The sequence below is a fragment of the Eriocheir sinensis genome, chromosome 1 (genome assembly GCF_024679095.1).
Source record: "Eriocheir sinensis breed Jianghai 21 chromosome 1, ASM2467909v1, whole genome shotgun sequence".
In the NCBI taxonomy this organism is placed as follows: domain Eukaryota; kingdom Metazoa; phylum Arthropoda; class Malacostraca; order Decapoda; family Varunidae; genus Eriocheir; species Eriocheir sinensis.
The window spans coordinates 45336986-45352853 of record NC_066509.1 but is presented as its reverse complement, the minus strand read 5'-3'; the positions used below and the strand labels follow the sequence as shown (position 1 = coordinate 45352853).

The 15868-nt window shown below is 45.7% G+C and overlaps 1 pseudogene; it reads right to left on the bottom strand.

The window, feature by feature from the left end:
* Positions 1–8429: 8429 nt before the first annotated feature.
* On the bottom strand, positions 8430–9780 carry LOC127000228 (uncharacterized; annotated as a pseudogene).
* Positions 9781–15868: the final 6088 nt, after the last annotated feature.

Sequence of the window (15868 nt, the reverse complement as noted above, 5' to 3'; positions counted from 1 at the left end):
GCTGACTACCGACGAGTAATCCGCCGCTTCAAGGAAAAGTCAAGCCACATCATTGTCTCCGGGATTCTTCCGAGAATCAACGCCTTCACAGGCTTCCACAGAAAGGCGTCGAACATCAACAACAGATTGAAGCACCTCTGCCAGGACGAGGAAGTTTCGTTCGCAAGTCAGTGGAATCATTTTTATGATATCCCCGACCTTTTCCGTCCTGACGGTCTTCACCTCAATGCGATTGGATCAGCACGGCTTGGTAGGTTGCTGAACGAGGAGGTACTTTTGTACTCAAAAAACTCCGAGCGCGGGAGGGGCACCAAAGTATCGTAAACAACCAACCAGTAGGGACCGCTCATTACACACCAAGGCCCCCAACAGAAAACACAAGCAGACACCAGACTACTGTGCCTCGAAGCGTTGAAGTCAAGAAGGACATTTATGTCCTATACACCAACGCGCGGAGCTTAATACCCAAACGGGATGAGCTACTTGCCTATGTTGACGTAGAAAGTCCGGACGTGATTGCCATCACCGAAACGTGGGCCACCTCTGACCACCTAATGGCCGAATTCTCAATTCCGGGATACAAGAGCTTTTACAAAAACAGACTTCACAAGAAAGGAGGAGGTGTTATCTGTTACGTCAAGAACAAATACCCTGCCGTGGAAATAACCAAAGAAGACTCAGAGAAATACGACACTGTATATGTTGAACTGGAGACTAGCAAGCACAACAAAATAACGATTGGAACCGTTTACAGACCTCCAAAGCAACAAGCAGCGGACGACGAAGCGCTGTACGAGGAAATTCACACCATAACACAAAACAAACAGTCAGTCATTATCGGGGACTTTAACTGTTCCAACATTGACTGGACCACGATGATTGGAGATCGGGAGGGTAACAGATTGCTCGAAATGTTAGAGGACACTTTTCTTACTCAGATTGTTAGCCAACCGACGAGGGAAAATAACTTATTAGACCTAGTACTCGTGAGTGATTCAGATCTCACACGTGAATGTCAAGTCGGCGAAAAACTGGATGGTTGCAACCATCACCTAATTCGCCTAAAAATCAGAACAGACCATGAACTCACCGAAAACACGTCCAAGATTCCAGACTACAAAAAAGCCAATTTTAACTTCGCTCGTGAGCTGCTAACCCAGACAACTTGGGAACCCATGAACCTCACTCCGGTGGACGGCGCGTGGAACGGCTTTAAGAACAAACTCCTGGAGGTAGAGAGAACGACTGTTCCCATGAAGACAAGGAGAACAAATAATGCCACAAGCACACCATGGATGACTACCCAAGTTCGACGGGCGATTAATTTGAAGAAGAGAAAATACAACTTGCTAAAGGAAAACAGCACTGACGAGGCACGCGAACAGTACCACCAAAGCCTCAGAGCTTGCAGAACACTCATTCGCCAGAGTAAACGCGACTATGAAAAGCATATTGCACGCGAAGCCAAGTCCAACCCGAAAAAGTTCTTCACGTATATAAGAACCAAAAAGAAGACAAAAAGCAATATCGGTCCCCTAAAAGATGAAAGTGACGTACTAACACAGGACAGTAGACAAATGGTCGAAATCCTAAACAGGAACTTCGCGTCTGTGTTCACGGTCGAGAATACCCAGTCCGTACCCGAGAGCCCTTCCCCACCGATGGGAATCACTCCCCTAGAAATTGGTACAATCGACGAACGGGATGTGAAAAAGTACCTAGACAAACTCGAGACAAACAAGTCTACCGGACCCGACGACTTGTCACCCAGGCTGCTCAAGGAACTCAAGCAGCAAATCCTCAAGCCACTCACCGCCATCTACAATCAGTCACTACAACAAAACAAAGTCCCGAAAGACTGGAAACAAGCGAACGTAACACCGATCTACAAAAAGGGAGACAAAAGTGTGGCCCTAAACTACAGACCAAACAGCTTGACCTCAGTGGCGGGAAAAATCCTCGAGAAGATCATCAGAGACAAACTCGTTAGGTTCCTTGAAGACAACAACATCATTTCCGCTGCTCAGCACGGTTTCAGGAACAAGCGCTCATGCTTAACCAATTTATTGGACTTCTTCCAAGGTATCTATGAAAACTGGGATAATCATATCCCCAGTGATGTTATATATCTAGACTTTCAGAAAGCCTTTGACAAAGTGCCACATGAAAGACTCCTCAAGAAACTTAAGTCGGCGGGATTAGGCGACGATCTGACAGCGTGGATCAAAGACTGGCTCACTGAAAGAAAACAACGAGTTGTACTCAACGGACAGGCCTCCGAGTGGCTCCCGGTCACAAGTGGAGTGCCACAGGGGTCAGTGCTGGGACCCATACTTTTCATCATATATATCAACGACCTAGAACTAGGATTAAAATCCAATCTTTCAAAATTTGCCGACGACACAAAGGTGGGTGGAAGGCCCTCACGACGGCAGACTGCGAAATTATCCAGAGAGACCTGGACCTGATCACTCGGTGGTCGGAAAAATGGCAGATGTCCTTCAACACTACCAAATGTAAAGTAATGCATATCGGATCCAGAAACAGCAACCACATATACCACATGGGTGGCGAACCAATACATGTTGTGCAAGAGGAAAGAAACCTCGGGGTCACCATCAGCAGTGACTTGAAACAAACAAAACACTGCAAGTCCGCCTGTAAGAAAGCCAATACAATGCTTGGGTTCATATCGAGGAACTTCGAATACAAGACGCCGGGAGTTATGTTATCCTTGTATAATTCGTTGGTAAGGCCCCACCTGGAATACGCCGTGCAATTCTGGTCTCCTAATTACAGGAAAGACATTGAATTACTTGAGAGAGTACAGCGCCGCGCCACGAAGATGATACCATCACTGAGGACGAAACCCTATGAAGAACGACTCGAGCGACTCAACCTCTTCACGTTGGAAAAGAGACGACTGCGGGGAGACATGATACAAGTCTTTAAGTACCTGAACAAGCTCAGCAACGTTGATCACTCCAAACTCTTCACGCTACAAACTAACCTGAGAACAAGAAACAACGGAAAAACAATTCAAGCAAAGCGATGCAATACCGACAGCGGCAGGAGTTATTTCTCAAACAGAGTTGTTCGCCACTGGAACAGCCTTCCTGCAGAAGTGGTTAGCGCAGAGACCATCAACTCCTTCAAGAAACGCATTGATCGCCACTTTGCTGCAACGGGTGTGAACTGAACGTTCCCAAGAGGTACACAAGTGCTTTAATCCTTCCCTGCAAGCCACTCCTATGGCAAACGGATTGATTAAATCACTGAACGCAGGCAGCCTAGTAATGAGCCAACAGGCTTTCTGCTGCCTGCTAGTCCATGTTTCCATGTTTCCATGTTTCCTCACCCTACCATCGTCCCACTCCATCCTCTCCTTTCTCTACACTCCCTCCTCTCGCTCCTATAATCCTTTTAAGCCTAATCTTTCCTCTCCCTTCCTCTCCTCCTCTCCCTACCAACAACCCTCTCATCCTCTTCCTTCATTCCTTCCTCTCCCTCCTCTTCCTCCCATCCCACACATTTATTTCCCTCCTCCCCTTCACCGCCTTCCTCTCCCTCCTCTCCCTCACCTCCAGTGCTGTCCTCACCTCCCTCTTTTCCTTATTCTTCCTCCTCTCTCTCTCTCTCTCTCTCACCACATTCCTCTGCTCCTGCTCTCACCTTCGCCTGCTCGCCTTTCCTCCTCTTCATCCCCTCCCCCACATGCTACCAATTTCTTCCCTCCCTTCACCCCGCTCTCCAACTGTACTCTCTCCCACTTCCCCTTCCCCTGTCCACCCTTCTCCGTCCCCGACAGTCCTTCCCACCAGGCTCTCTTTCAACACCGCCTCCCGACCCTGCTTCTTCTCCATTAACTACAACGTAATGGTCACAACTATACTCTCTCCCATTTCCCCTTCCCCTTTCCACCTTTCATCGTCACCAACAGTCCTTCCCATCAGCCTCTCTTTCAACACCTCCTCCCAACCCTGCTTCTCCTCCATTAACTCGGTCCGTTTCCCAAAGCCTCTTCCCTCCTGCCCGTCTAATAGACGCTACCAGCTTTAATATCCATCCTTCTTCCGCTCCTTCCTCCCTTTCCTCACTGCTCATATCCCTAACCTACTTCTTACTTTTTTCTATCCCCCTTCCTTCCCCTCTTTAACCTCCCTATCCTCAGAGAATAAGCTGAAAGGGGAGATCGGGAAGGGGGTTGGCGTGGTGGGTGTCTCCAGGGTGGCCACAGATACGAGTAGGTATGATCAACGTGCTCCAAAAAATAAGAAATGTATAAGTACAGTTGTGGGCATACACTTTGTCTCTTCCTGGTCTTGTTTCTAATTTCCATTCCATTGACACTTGCTACTATGTTGGGTGAGAATTCATCACGACAGACCCAAGGCAAGTGTGAAAGCCGGGTTACCTTGGCTCACATCTTCCCCAGGCTTTCTGTGAACCAAGCTACAACATTATCATAGAGAGCATAGACGTACTTTTGTTCAACGACTTTGTCGGTGAAAGAGAATAAATAACACAGATGTCGGTGACTATTGAAATCATCTTAGACAGATAATTCAGTGAAAAAGAGTGAGTCCTGATTAGCTCCACTCAGTAGTTCAGTTATTCAAAGTCGTCAGCATGAGAACAAGGCATATCATTGCGTACCCAGACGAAACTTACAACAAAACAGTATTCCTGTAAAAAAAATGATGATTCAAGGAAGGGGCAAGACGGTCCACGGAATAAAGATTTGAGCCGTGAACGTTATAAAGTTAATGAGGAAAGAGTTAGAGGAGCAATGAAGATCTTTCCAGGTCGTCACCAGAGGTGGGGTCAGACCTTCGGACATTACTGGCCCGCTTCCCAGATATGGAGTCTGGCCCATAGCGCCCGAACGCTTTCTTGGTTGGGCCTGGTTATCGGCCCAAGCCCGGCATGGCCCTGCCAAGTATTTATAGCGGCGTCATCTATTCTTGACTAATGCTGCCCCCCGGGAGCTCATTCTTGATTTTTCCTTGGACAGTTCCTCTAGAGTCCGGGTTGACGGGTGGGAAGTCTTAGGCCACTCGGCGGTGACTGAAAAATCCTAGGTAGTAGCGGCGGATTCGAACCCGCATTATCCATCACCTAGGAGAGCATGCAGATGTAGACGAAACAGACTGTGAACACTAGGGCCTGATAAAAATATGTGCGTTATTACCAGCTAAAGAAAACTCAAGGAAATGAGCTCTGTGCAATGAACATGTGCTGCTTAACGACGGAATGAATAAGATTATGGCGAGATGAGTAGGGGATAAAATGCCATATGTAAATCATTTTTGCCCCTGGCTATGATGATATACGTACGGCAATGTCGTTTTACGGGGTTGTTTACAGCGGAAATCGGGAACGGAAATCGGGAACGAATAACCGGATGTGGGGTATGTTAGACGGGAAATCGGATACGAATGTGTGTTCGTTGGGTATGTTAGACGGGAAATCGGGTACGAATGTGTGTTCGTAGGGTATGTTAGACGGGAAATCGGGTACGAATGAGTGTTCGTAGGGTATGTTAGACTGGAAATCGGGTACGAATGTGTGTTCGTAGGGTATGTTAGACCGGAAATCGGGTACGTAGAGGTCGCGAACCAGTTGTACTGGAAATACAGCACGAATGACTGTGTTGTTTGAGTACGAAGAGGTTGTGAAAACGGGCGGAAATACAGTATGGGATGTGTTAGGGTCCGAATGAGGTGATTGATCGGAAAGTATGAATGTTGTTGTTGTGACCGGAAATAGGGTACGAAGAGGTGAGTATCTGCGAAGGATCGAAAAGTCAATGACCCGTCCAATGTTATTGTTTTGGATGGGTAGGAGGGAGGGAGGGAGGGATGGGGTGGCGGGTTTGGGTAAGATTGGAATGTGGTTCGGCCTTGTCCAAGGTTGAAGAGAGAGAGAGAGAGAGGTGGAAAGGAGAGAGAGAGAAAGAGAGGATGAAAGGCGAGAGAGAGAGAAAGAGAGGAGGAAAGGAGAGAGAGAGAGAAAGAGAGGAGGAAAGGAGAGGAAGAGAGGAGAAAAGGAGAGGAAGAGAGGAGAAAAGGAGAGGAAGAGAAGAAAAGGAGAGAGGGAAAAAGAGGAGAAAAGGAGAAGAAGAGAAAGGAGAAAAGGAAAGGAAGAGAAGAAAAGGAGAGAGAGAGAGAGAGAGAGAGAGAGAGAGAGAGAGAGAGAGAGAGAGAGAGAGAGAGAGAGAGAGAGAGAGAGAGAGAGAGAGAGAGAGAAGACGAAGATGAAAAAAGGTGAAAGAGAAAGGGAGAAAGAGAAACAACATGTGAAAATGACTGGATGACTTACCTGTTGGGTCTTACTGCGTGTGAACAAAATGAGAATGGCAAGGAAACTATACGGAGGGATGAAAAAACACTCGTTACAAATCACACACCTGCTTCCGCCCTTCATCCCCCTTCCCCCCTCCCAGCTTCCCATACCAGCTAACAGAAAAAGTCGTTGGACTGGACCCCCCCCCCCCTTTCCATCCTCTTTCCCCCCTTGCCAACCCACAAGCTATAAATCAAAGTCTGTTTCATTTATTATTGTATTTATTAAGTAAACTGCGAGATGTACATGTATACAGACAATCGCGTACATAGGACTGGGTATCAATACGCTTGCGATGCAAATAGCTCGTCATCATCGCTATCGATCACCGGTACATTCTTCATTACCCGAGCGAGCACCTTCTTTTCAGAAGCCACTGAGTCGTCCTCCTCATCACTGTCTATTACTGGTCCATTATTCATTACCGGTTTATTTTTCAAAACTTGTTCATTTTTCACTATACGAGAAAATACACGTTTTTTTCGGAATCCTCGGTGGGGCTAAGTTCTTCGGAGTTGAAGTTCCCAAATCGCTGGGCGTCTTCGCGTCACTTACGTCTACTCCTTTCTTCATATTTTCTTTCCCTTCATTTCCTTCCTTCTGCAACGAGGTCTTTTCATTCGGTTTGAGGTCTTTCTCATTCGACGTTGTCACAGCGTGGTTTGTCTTTTCCTTCAGAAGGGATGAATTTGCTGTCTTGTCCTTCCCAGGGAGTGAAGTTGGTTTCTGGAGGTCTGGCGAAGCAATGTCGACGGTAGCATCGAAGAACAAATCTGTCTTCTTAGGTGAGGCGTCGGGGGGGAGTAATTCAGAATCACTGAAGTGAATTCGACGAGCGACGCCATTCATATCGATCCCAGAATCTTCAAAATTGACAGTTACGACAGGTTGTTTTTTCCTCTTGAGGTCAGTCTCGCCTGCATCACTCTGACAGTAGTTGATGTTAGTCACCAGCCCACCTGAAAAAGCAGGAAATAATACGTACCTAGCTTATGCATGGATTTTTTTTTTTCATCTTGTCACCAGGAAAACACACACACACACACACACACACACACACACACACACACACACACACACACACACACACACACAAATGACCTCTATTAAGACAAGACAAACGCGCACACACACTCATGAAAAGGTAAGCATACATAAATATGTTCATAACTTACACACACAGTATATGCATGGATATATCAGAAAATAATCAAATACTTACGAACGTCTTTAAAAACGTTAAGTTTCCCTTGCTTTGTTAAAACAAGCCTTACCAAAACCACTGGGTCGAGTCAATCGCCTCGCGGGATTCATACCGCCGTCGAAGGAACAGGTACTTCTTTTCAATGAGTGATGCAGTCCAGTCTCGTCGAGTTTATATAGAGACTAAAATAGGTTCCAAATAGAAGTGAATAGTCAACTCTCCTCCCATATCCCCCCCCCATGCAGCTGTCGCGGCCTTCACTCACATTTTTTATAACGCGTTTCTCTTTCAACCCCCACGTGGTCCGAGACATCGCATATTTCTCGTTGGCAATCTGCTTTATTTGCATATATACAGAATATCCTTTTGCAGTTGGGCATTCTAAAGAGGCGGTAACTCAAATGGGTTATTAATTTGTTATAGAGAATTTTCTTTTAAATGTCCCGTGTATACATTGCATGGCACATTTTAGGTCGTAATAACTAGGTAAATAGCAGAAATACATACTGTATATACCGCACACCAGTGAATATAACCCCTGGATTCAGTATGCTAGCCGACGCACCGTGATATTCGGCCGAGTTTGTATATAGTTTTGTGAAGCAGATGAAAGGAAGCTCGGATGTTAGTTATAGCTGTCAAAGTATCCTATTATGCTTGATCCATTATTAATATATACAGTTATCCAGTGTCCAAGTTGTTGAGTAGAAGAAGCTTTAGACTTCTGCGTAAGAAGAATAAATATGCAAGGTTTTAACCTGCTTTCGGTGTACTGGAGTAAGTCGCGTGCTCGTTCCTCTGTATGGCAACCTAGAAAAATCGTTCTGTCACCTGACACTCCTGTGAGACCTAGTTCTATCTCATATGAGTTCATATTGACTTATGCACGCACAATGCACCTAACGTGACGATGACTGTCTATTTCTAATGTACCCGTGGTCTCCGCAAAGAGCATGACAATATTTTTACTTGACCCCTTTTTAAAAGCTAGATTAATTCGTAAATTTCCCGATCTTTCAAGAGGAATTCCATTACGTACATCTTCAGGTACAAAGTTGAAAGTACATAAGGTTCTTCCAGCCTTAAAGGCGTGGAAAGGAAGTGTATTACCCGTTTCTAAACCTAGCGATTCAATGGTAGTGTAGAACAGTCTCGCGGTGTGATGTGGAAAGTCACTTCGAATATTTTATACCGTAGAATCATTTATGGTAATGTGAACCTGAGAGAGGTCAGCGTGGGTAAAATATAATCCATTTTTCTCGAAGGAACCTCGTAAACTGTCCATTCCCACAATTGCCATACAAATGGTCTGTGGGATAATTTGTGCGAAGGGTAACTCAGCTACAAGACTCATTTGATCTACACCTAACACATACGTTTTATACAATGTCCTATTACATGTATATTGCATGGGTTTCAACATCAGAGAATGGTTGAGTGACTCCAAGGCCGCCGAGTGAGGGATGACGCGATAAATTCAGAGACGGGCCGAGTTAGCCTTGAAACGAAAGCCATCACCCGGTTGATGTGTATTTAGGATCCAATTTTGGGGGGCTAATTCCAAGCGTACTCTCAGGTCAACTGAATCCAATAAGTATGAATCAATGCTGGCGATGTCCATGAATAGAGGTCCTGTTATAGACAGACCATGTTCTTTACAGGACGAAATTATTTCTTTCTCACGTTTGTTTCCCCTTATAAAATAGTCTTCATCATATATATCGACTATCCCCTTTGCGTGGTCATAGTCGCGATGGTAGAACACAGTTTGTCCAATAGAATCGAATTTGTCCTGTGGGAGTGACGTAATCATTTTGATATAACTGTGGTAATTAAAAAGGGGGTTGGATTCGACCATTTGTTCATTAAGATAACACGTGCATGCTTTGAAGATAGTATTTGAGAGACTGTTAGCAAATGCAAACTGATCAGAGTCTTCAAATTCTTTTCCGTCCGCCTTCGACACACTGCACTGAAGGTCGATGGTTAGGGTAGAGAGGTCGAGAAATTGACCCGGAACTCCAGCTACTCTAAATTCTATGTAGTTATCTGTAACGCCGTCATTTCCACCCTCCAAATTAACGGGGAGGACGTCTAACTTATTCCTCGCTGCGATGGAACTTTCTATTAATCGTGACCACGCGTGGAAAAGACTCGGTGACTGTGGCTGTGTATTCCTTAAGAGGGGTGGAGACTCTCCCACCCTGTACGTTTACTCCGTAATCGCTCATCTTCTACGTTAAACTACAGGAGTATTGCTAAATATGTCGTTTTTATAGCATACCCTAGCAACCTTACGTCGCAGTTGCCTTTTCCTTCCCGTTTTCTTTTTCTTTTTCCGTCGAATCGTTCTTCCACCTCCACGGGCAACTCGTTTCCCCACACTCTTTAACGCTGTTAAACCCCTTGAGTTTAAGGACTCGCGGAGTCGTCTCCCCTCTAAAACGTCGCCTATAACCCCTTCAGTCATTCGGTATGCTTCTGGAGCGACATTCCGGATCAGGAAAGATATGGCTTTCTTAGCAAGACCACTCAACACAGTGAATAGTCCAGCGCGTTGTATTGGAAGAGGCGGAATAAATACGCTAATATCTTTTATCCCTGCACCTCTAACAGGACTCTTAGAAAATAGTGTGTCAAAGTCATGACGCGTGGGGGGGATGAAAGCTGTCTTCATGATTGCAAGATGAAGAATAACATGCAGTCGTATAAAGTCGCGGTATTTATTTAGGACGAATGTGGAGTAGAAGCGTCATGGTTTTCCTTTTCCCAAAGTTAATCGGTCTACCCTTTTGATCTGTAACCTTAATGGCTATAGAGTCTATGATTGATTTATTGAGGGGTTTATACGCGGGTTTATACGCCGTTTGGTTATAAGCTCGACCTCCCGTTGTCTCCATGGTTATCATTTCGAGTAGTTTCACATTTTGTCCGCTGTATCTAGTCGGTACCACACAATCAACATAAAACATGGCGAAATCGACCCCTCCGTCTGCTCGGGGTGGGAAAGGCGCGGGTACCAGCGTGACTTCGTCCTCATATATTACTTCCGGTCCGTAACTAATATACTTAGGCGATTGGTCATACCCTAATGCTTGGGCTGTTTTAGAACCAAATCTAAAACCCAGATGACAGAAATGATTATCGCTCGTACAGGTTCCCTTACGAACAAGCAAGTCTACCCTTTGCATTGTTTCGTTATAGTTAAAAAACACGTCAGACTCAAAGTATCGTGAATACTGGTCCTTCATATTTTCATGAAAGGTCTGTGCCAGCTCATAATTTAATATATCTATCATGTTCCCTGTATCACCAGCCGCGATGTTAACCTGTGGTACGTAGGTATAAAGTAGATAAGAATTCCTGGGTTCTTTATGGAGTTTTCCCCAGATTTCAATCCTTGAAGTATAATCGTCTTCTGATATACCGTAATACGTTTTAGGGTAAAGACAGTTTATCATGCCCACTTCATATTCCTTATTTGGATCGAGTTGTATAGGAGGATTAATTCTATTTTCAAAGTGGTTGGGGGCATTTTCCGGGTAAATATCTCGACTCCCTAAATTACTGAGATACACGTAGTGTTCCTCCCCTGCCATGTTTTTTTTTTTTTTTTTTTTTTTTTTTTTTTACGTTGTTTCCTATTGCGCCGGTAGGCATCTTCCCGGTGGGGCCTGATGGTCGGCCCAAGGCTTCTTCCAGGTTGGGCCTGATGGTCGGCCCAGCCCGTTCTGGCGCAGGCGAGTGTTTATAGTGGCGCCATCTTGCATTGGCTCATGCTGCCCCCCGGAACTCGTTCTTGATTCGCTTGGACGGCTACCTCTCGAGTCCGGGTTGATGGGTGGTCTTCAGGACAGCATGTGGGTAGTTTTAAGCCACTCGGCGGTGACTGAAAAATCCGAGTGGTAGCGTGGGGATTCGAACCCGCGTCGTCCATCACGCGGTGAATGTGGACCCAGTACGCTACCAGTTCGGCCACCGCCTACCCAGGATACTAAGTCACTCATTCAACAGATTCAACTGAATCTGTAGAACCGCGATGTCGCTTGTTCATACCTCTGGCGGACTTCGGCGAAGCAATGTGAGGTGCATGTACATCAACATGCATCACCTGGGACGAGGCCGGAGAAGCCCCATCAGAACCTGGAGGTGACTCGACAGAATCACAGGACAAAAGGGAGAATCTATTATGGGACGTAGTAACAGTAGCTTCAAAGGGCCGGGAGGATACCGTAGAGCAGTGGTGTCCAAACTTTTTCGCCTGTTGTACCCTGTATTACCTTCTCCTACTGTTACGTACCCTCCATGACTGATTAAACTCAATTATGTTATATTATATTTATATTATATTATATTATATTTAGGTACATGTATATTAGGCGTCCTTCCTAGGTACTCGTCCCTCCCTCTCTCCTTTCCTTCATAGATCATGGGAAGTTTCTGCTGTGTGTGTGTGTGTGTGTGTGTGTGTGTGTGTGTGTGTGTGTGTGTGTGTGTATTCATCGTCTTTTCACGTACCTCTTTGATCTATGCTGCGTACCCCCAGGGGTACGCGGACCCCAGTTTGGACAACACTGCCGTAGAGGACACCTGAGCAGCGGGCTGGCAGAAGAGCGAGTGCCTAGCGATGAGGTGTACGTCTTTGCTCCAGTACCGGCCTTCTGGTGGTAGAGGAGTTCACGGCGCGCACTACCAAGGCCGATAAACTGACTATTTGCAAGTTGCAAAATATCCTGTTCCAGGCGATATCGTGGGCACTGTCTGGAAGACAACCGGTGAGCATCCTGGCAATAGAAGCAATAAGCATCTGACTCACATTCCGCCGTGGAGTGTGAGGCTAATGCAGAACAATTACCACACCGAGAAGGCTCAGTGCAGTATTTCTTACCGTGACCATACCCGTAAAATGAAAAACACTGTAGAGGGCGGTCAACAAAAGTCTTTACCCGAAGACGGAGGGGGCCAATACTGACACGGTCAGGGAGGGTAAAACCAAAAATGGTGAGAAGTATCATGTTAGCTGAACCCTTCATCTTAGACACCTTATGAACAGAACTAGGGCACATCCCAAGTATTTCCTCCTCAGAGAACTCAAAGGTCATTATTATATATACTGCCTTTACTATAATTGAAGGTATGGTGTGCTTTGACCGTTTCAAACATGCTGTCAGCAGGGCATGGTAGATGTTGCAGCATTTTAGCTTGAGTAGTATCTTTAGCCCTGACTAACACCCCCTTCCCATACTTTTTCAGATTCCCCTCAGGGATCGTGCCAATTTCTTTGGCGAGGTACCTAGCAGCATGAATTAAGTTGCCACGCCCATTCCTATAGTATGCAACAAACCAACGAGGGGGAGGGACCTGGCTGTCCCTGGGAGTTGGCTCTAACAAAGCGTCTTTAAAGAGATTCGGGACATAGTCCATGTCACTGTCAGAAATATTGGAAGAGCGAAGAAGTTTCGCTTGAAATCCAGCACCTGCGATAGGCAGTGTCGCAACAGCATCACACGCCGACTGGGCTTCAGCGCTGGAGGCAAAGGTCACATAGCATCTGTTTGACTTGAAGTCTCCATCATAAATGAGACGGATACGAAGGACTGTGCCAAATGGCTTGAATAAGGAGTGCAAGGCGCGGTAGGAAAACGATGGATCGATATTCACCATCTGAAGTGTGTCCAGCTTGGAAGAGGGGCGCACATCAGAGTTACCCTCTGTGTGTGCTCAGCGCATCACAGAGGTGATTGTCTCTGGAATGGAGGCATACATTCCTCGTTCTTTCTCTACTCCTCACGCTAAAAAGCCTTGGTTTAATCACGCTTGTTCTCGTGCTGTCAATGATAGAGAGGTAGCTCACAAAAGGTACCAGAGCCTTCAAACTAATGCTAATTATGAACTTTACATTTCTGCCCGAAATCGTGCCAAATCTATTCTCCGACTAACCAAAAATTCTTTCATTAATAGAAAATGTCAAAACATTGCTTTCTCTAACTCTTCCCGTGACTTCTGGCATCTAGCCAAAAACATCTCCTCCAACTTCACTTCTTCATCTTTCCCTCCACTCTCAGTCCTGACGGCAACACTGCTGTCTCATCTATCTCTCAGGCTGAACTCTTCTCTCAAACTCTTTCTAAAAACTCCACTCTGGACGATTCTGGGCATATTCCTCCTACTCATCCCCCCTCTGACTCCTTTATGCCTGTTATAAAGATTCTTCAAATTGATGTTTTCTATGCCCTCTCTGGCCTCAATCCTCAGAAGGCTTATGGACCTGATGGAGTGCCTCCTATTGTCCTTATAAACTGTGCCTCCGTGCTGTCACCCTGCCTGGTCAAACTCTTTCGCCTCTGCCTGTCAACATCTACCTTTCCTTCTTGCTGGAAGTATGCCTTCATACAGCCTGTGCCTAAGAAGGGTGACCGCTCCAATCCCTCAAACTACCGTCCTATAGCTTTACTTTCTTGTCCATCTAAAGCTTTTGAATCAATCCTTAACCGGAAGATTCAAAAGCACCTTTCCACTTCTGACCTTCTATCTGATCGCCAGTATGGGTTCCGCAAGGGGCGTTCTACTGGTGATTTCTAGCCTTCTTAACTGACTCTTGGTCATCCTCTCTTAGCCGTTTCCGTGAAACTTTTGCTATTGCGCTGGACATATCAAAAGCTTTTGATAGGGTCTGGCACAAATCTTTGCTTACTAAACTACCTTCCTACGGTTTCTATCCTTCTCTCTGTACCTTTATCTCCAGTTTCCTTTCTGGCCGTTCTATTTCTGCCGTGGTAGACGGTCACTGTTCTTCCCCTAAATCTATTAACAGTGGTGTCCCACAGGGTTCTGTCCTATCTCCCACTCTTTTTCTGTTGTTCATTGATGATCTTCTTTCCAAAACGAACTGTCCTGTCCATTCCTACGCCAATGATTCCACTCTGCATTACACAACTTCTTTTAATAGAAGACCCACCCTTCAGGAACTTAACGACTCAAGGCTGGAGGCTGCAGAACGCTTAGCCTCAGACCTTACTATTATTTCCGATTGGGGCAAGAAGAACCTGGTGTCCTTCAACGCCTCAAAAACACGGTTTCTCCACCTATCCACTCGACACAATCTTCCAAACAACTATCCCCTATTCTTTGACAACACCCAGCTATCACCTTCCTCAACACTAAACATCCTCGGTCTATCCTTAACTCAAAATCTCAACTGGAAACTTCAGATCTCATCTCTTACTAAATCAGCTTCCTCGAGGCTGGGCGTTCTGTACCGTCTCCGCCAGTTCTTCTCCCCTGCACAGTTGCTGTCCATACACAGGAGCCTTGTCCGCCCTCGTATGGAGTATGCATCTCATGTGTGGGCTCCACTCACACAGCTCATCTGGACAGAGTGGAGGCTAAGGCTCTTCGTCTCATCAGCTCTCCTCCTCATACTGATAGTCTTCTACCTCTTAAATTCCGCCGCAATGTTGCCTCTCTTTCTATCTTCTATCGATATTTCCACGCTGACTGCTCTTCTGAACTTGCTAACTGCATGCCTCCCCCCCTCCCGCGGCCCCGCTGCACTCGACTTTCTACTCATGCTCATCCCTATACTGTCCAAACCCTTATAAGAGTTAACCAGCATCTTCACTCTTACAATCCTCACGCTGGTAAACTCTGGAACCATCTTCCTTCATCTGTATTTCCTCCTGCCTACTACTTGAACTCTTTCAAGAGGAGGGTATCCGGACCCCTCTCCTCCTGTATAAGATCTTCCTTTCGGCCCCCTCTTTTGTTTTACTTTAGGAGCAGCGAGTAGCGGGCTTTTTTTTTATTATTGTTTTCTTTTTTTGTGTGCCCTTGAGCTGCCTCCTTTGTTGTAAAAAAAAAAAAAAAAAAAAAAAAATCAACTTACCCCAGGCTTATAACAACTTCCAGCTGAAGAATGGGTAGAGTGTATGATCTGTAAGGACTGGGCACACTCTGACTGCACCGACGGACGCCGGGAATATCTGAGTGATCTGTGCAACCAGAAACTGATGAAGGATAATGATTCCGACTGATGATTAACCAAGAAAATCAGCTGTCAAGGACTAGGAATATTAAATCATGCCAATAGACCACTTGCTGTGCTTCAGAGTTTCGAGAACTTGTTTAAACACTTTTGAGTTGTAACTGCCACCAGGCATATTCACATAAAGGTTTCGTTTAATGTAATTGTAAGATAAAATCAGCTGTAACAAATTACCCCAAAGGGTGTCACAACTTACCCCTTGCCCGGGGTAAATTGTTACAGCTGACACCACCTCATTAATTAAAGCTGTACTACTTAACGTTTTGTTCTTTTGC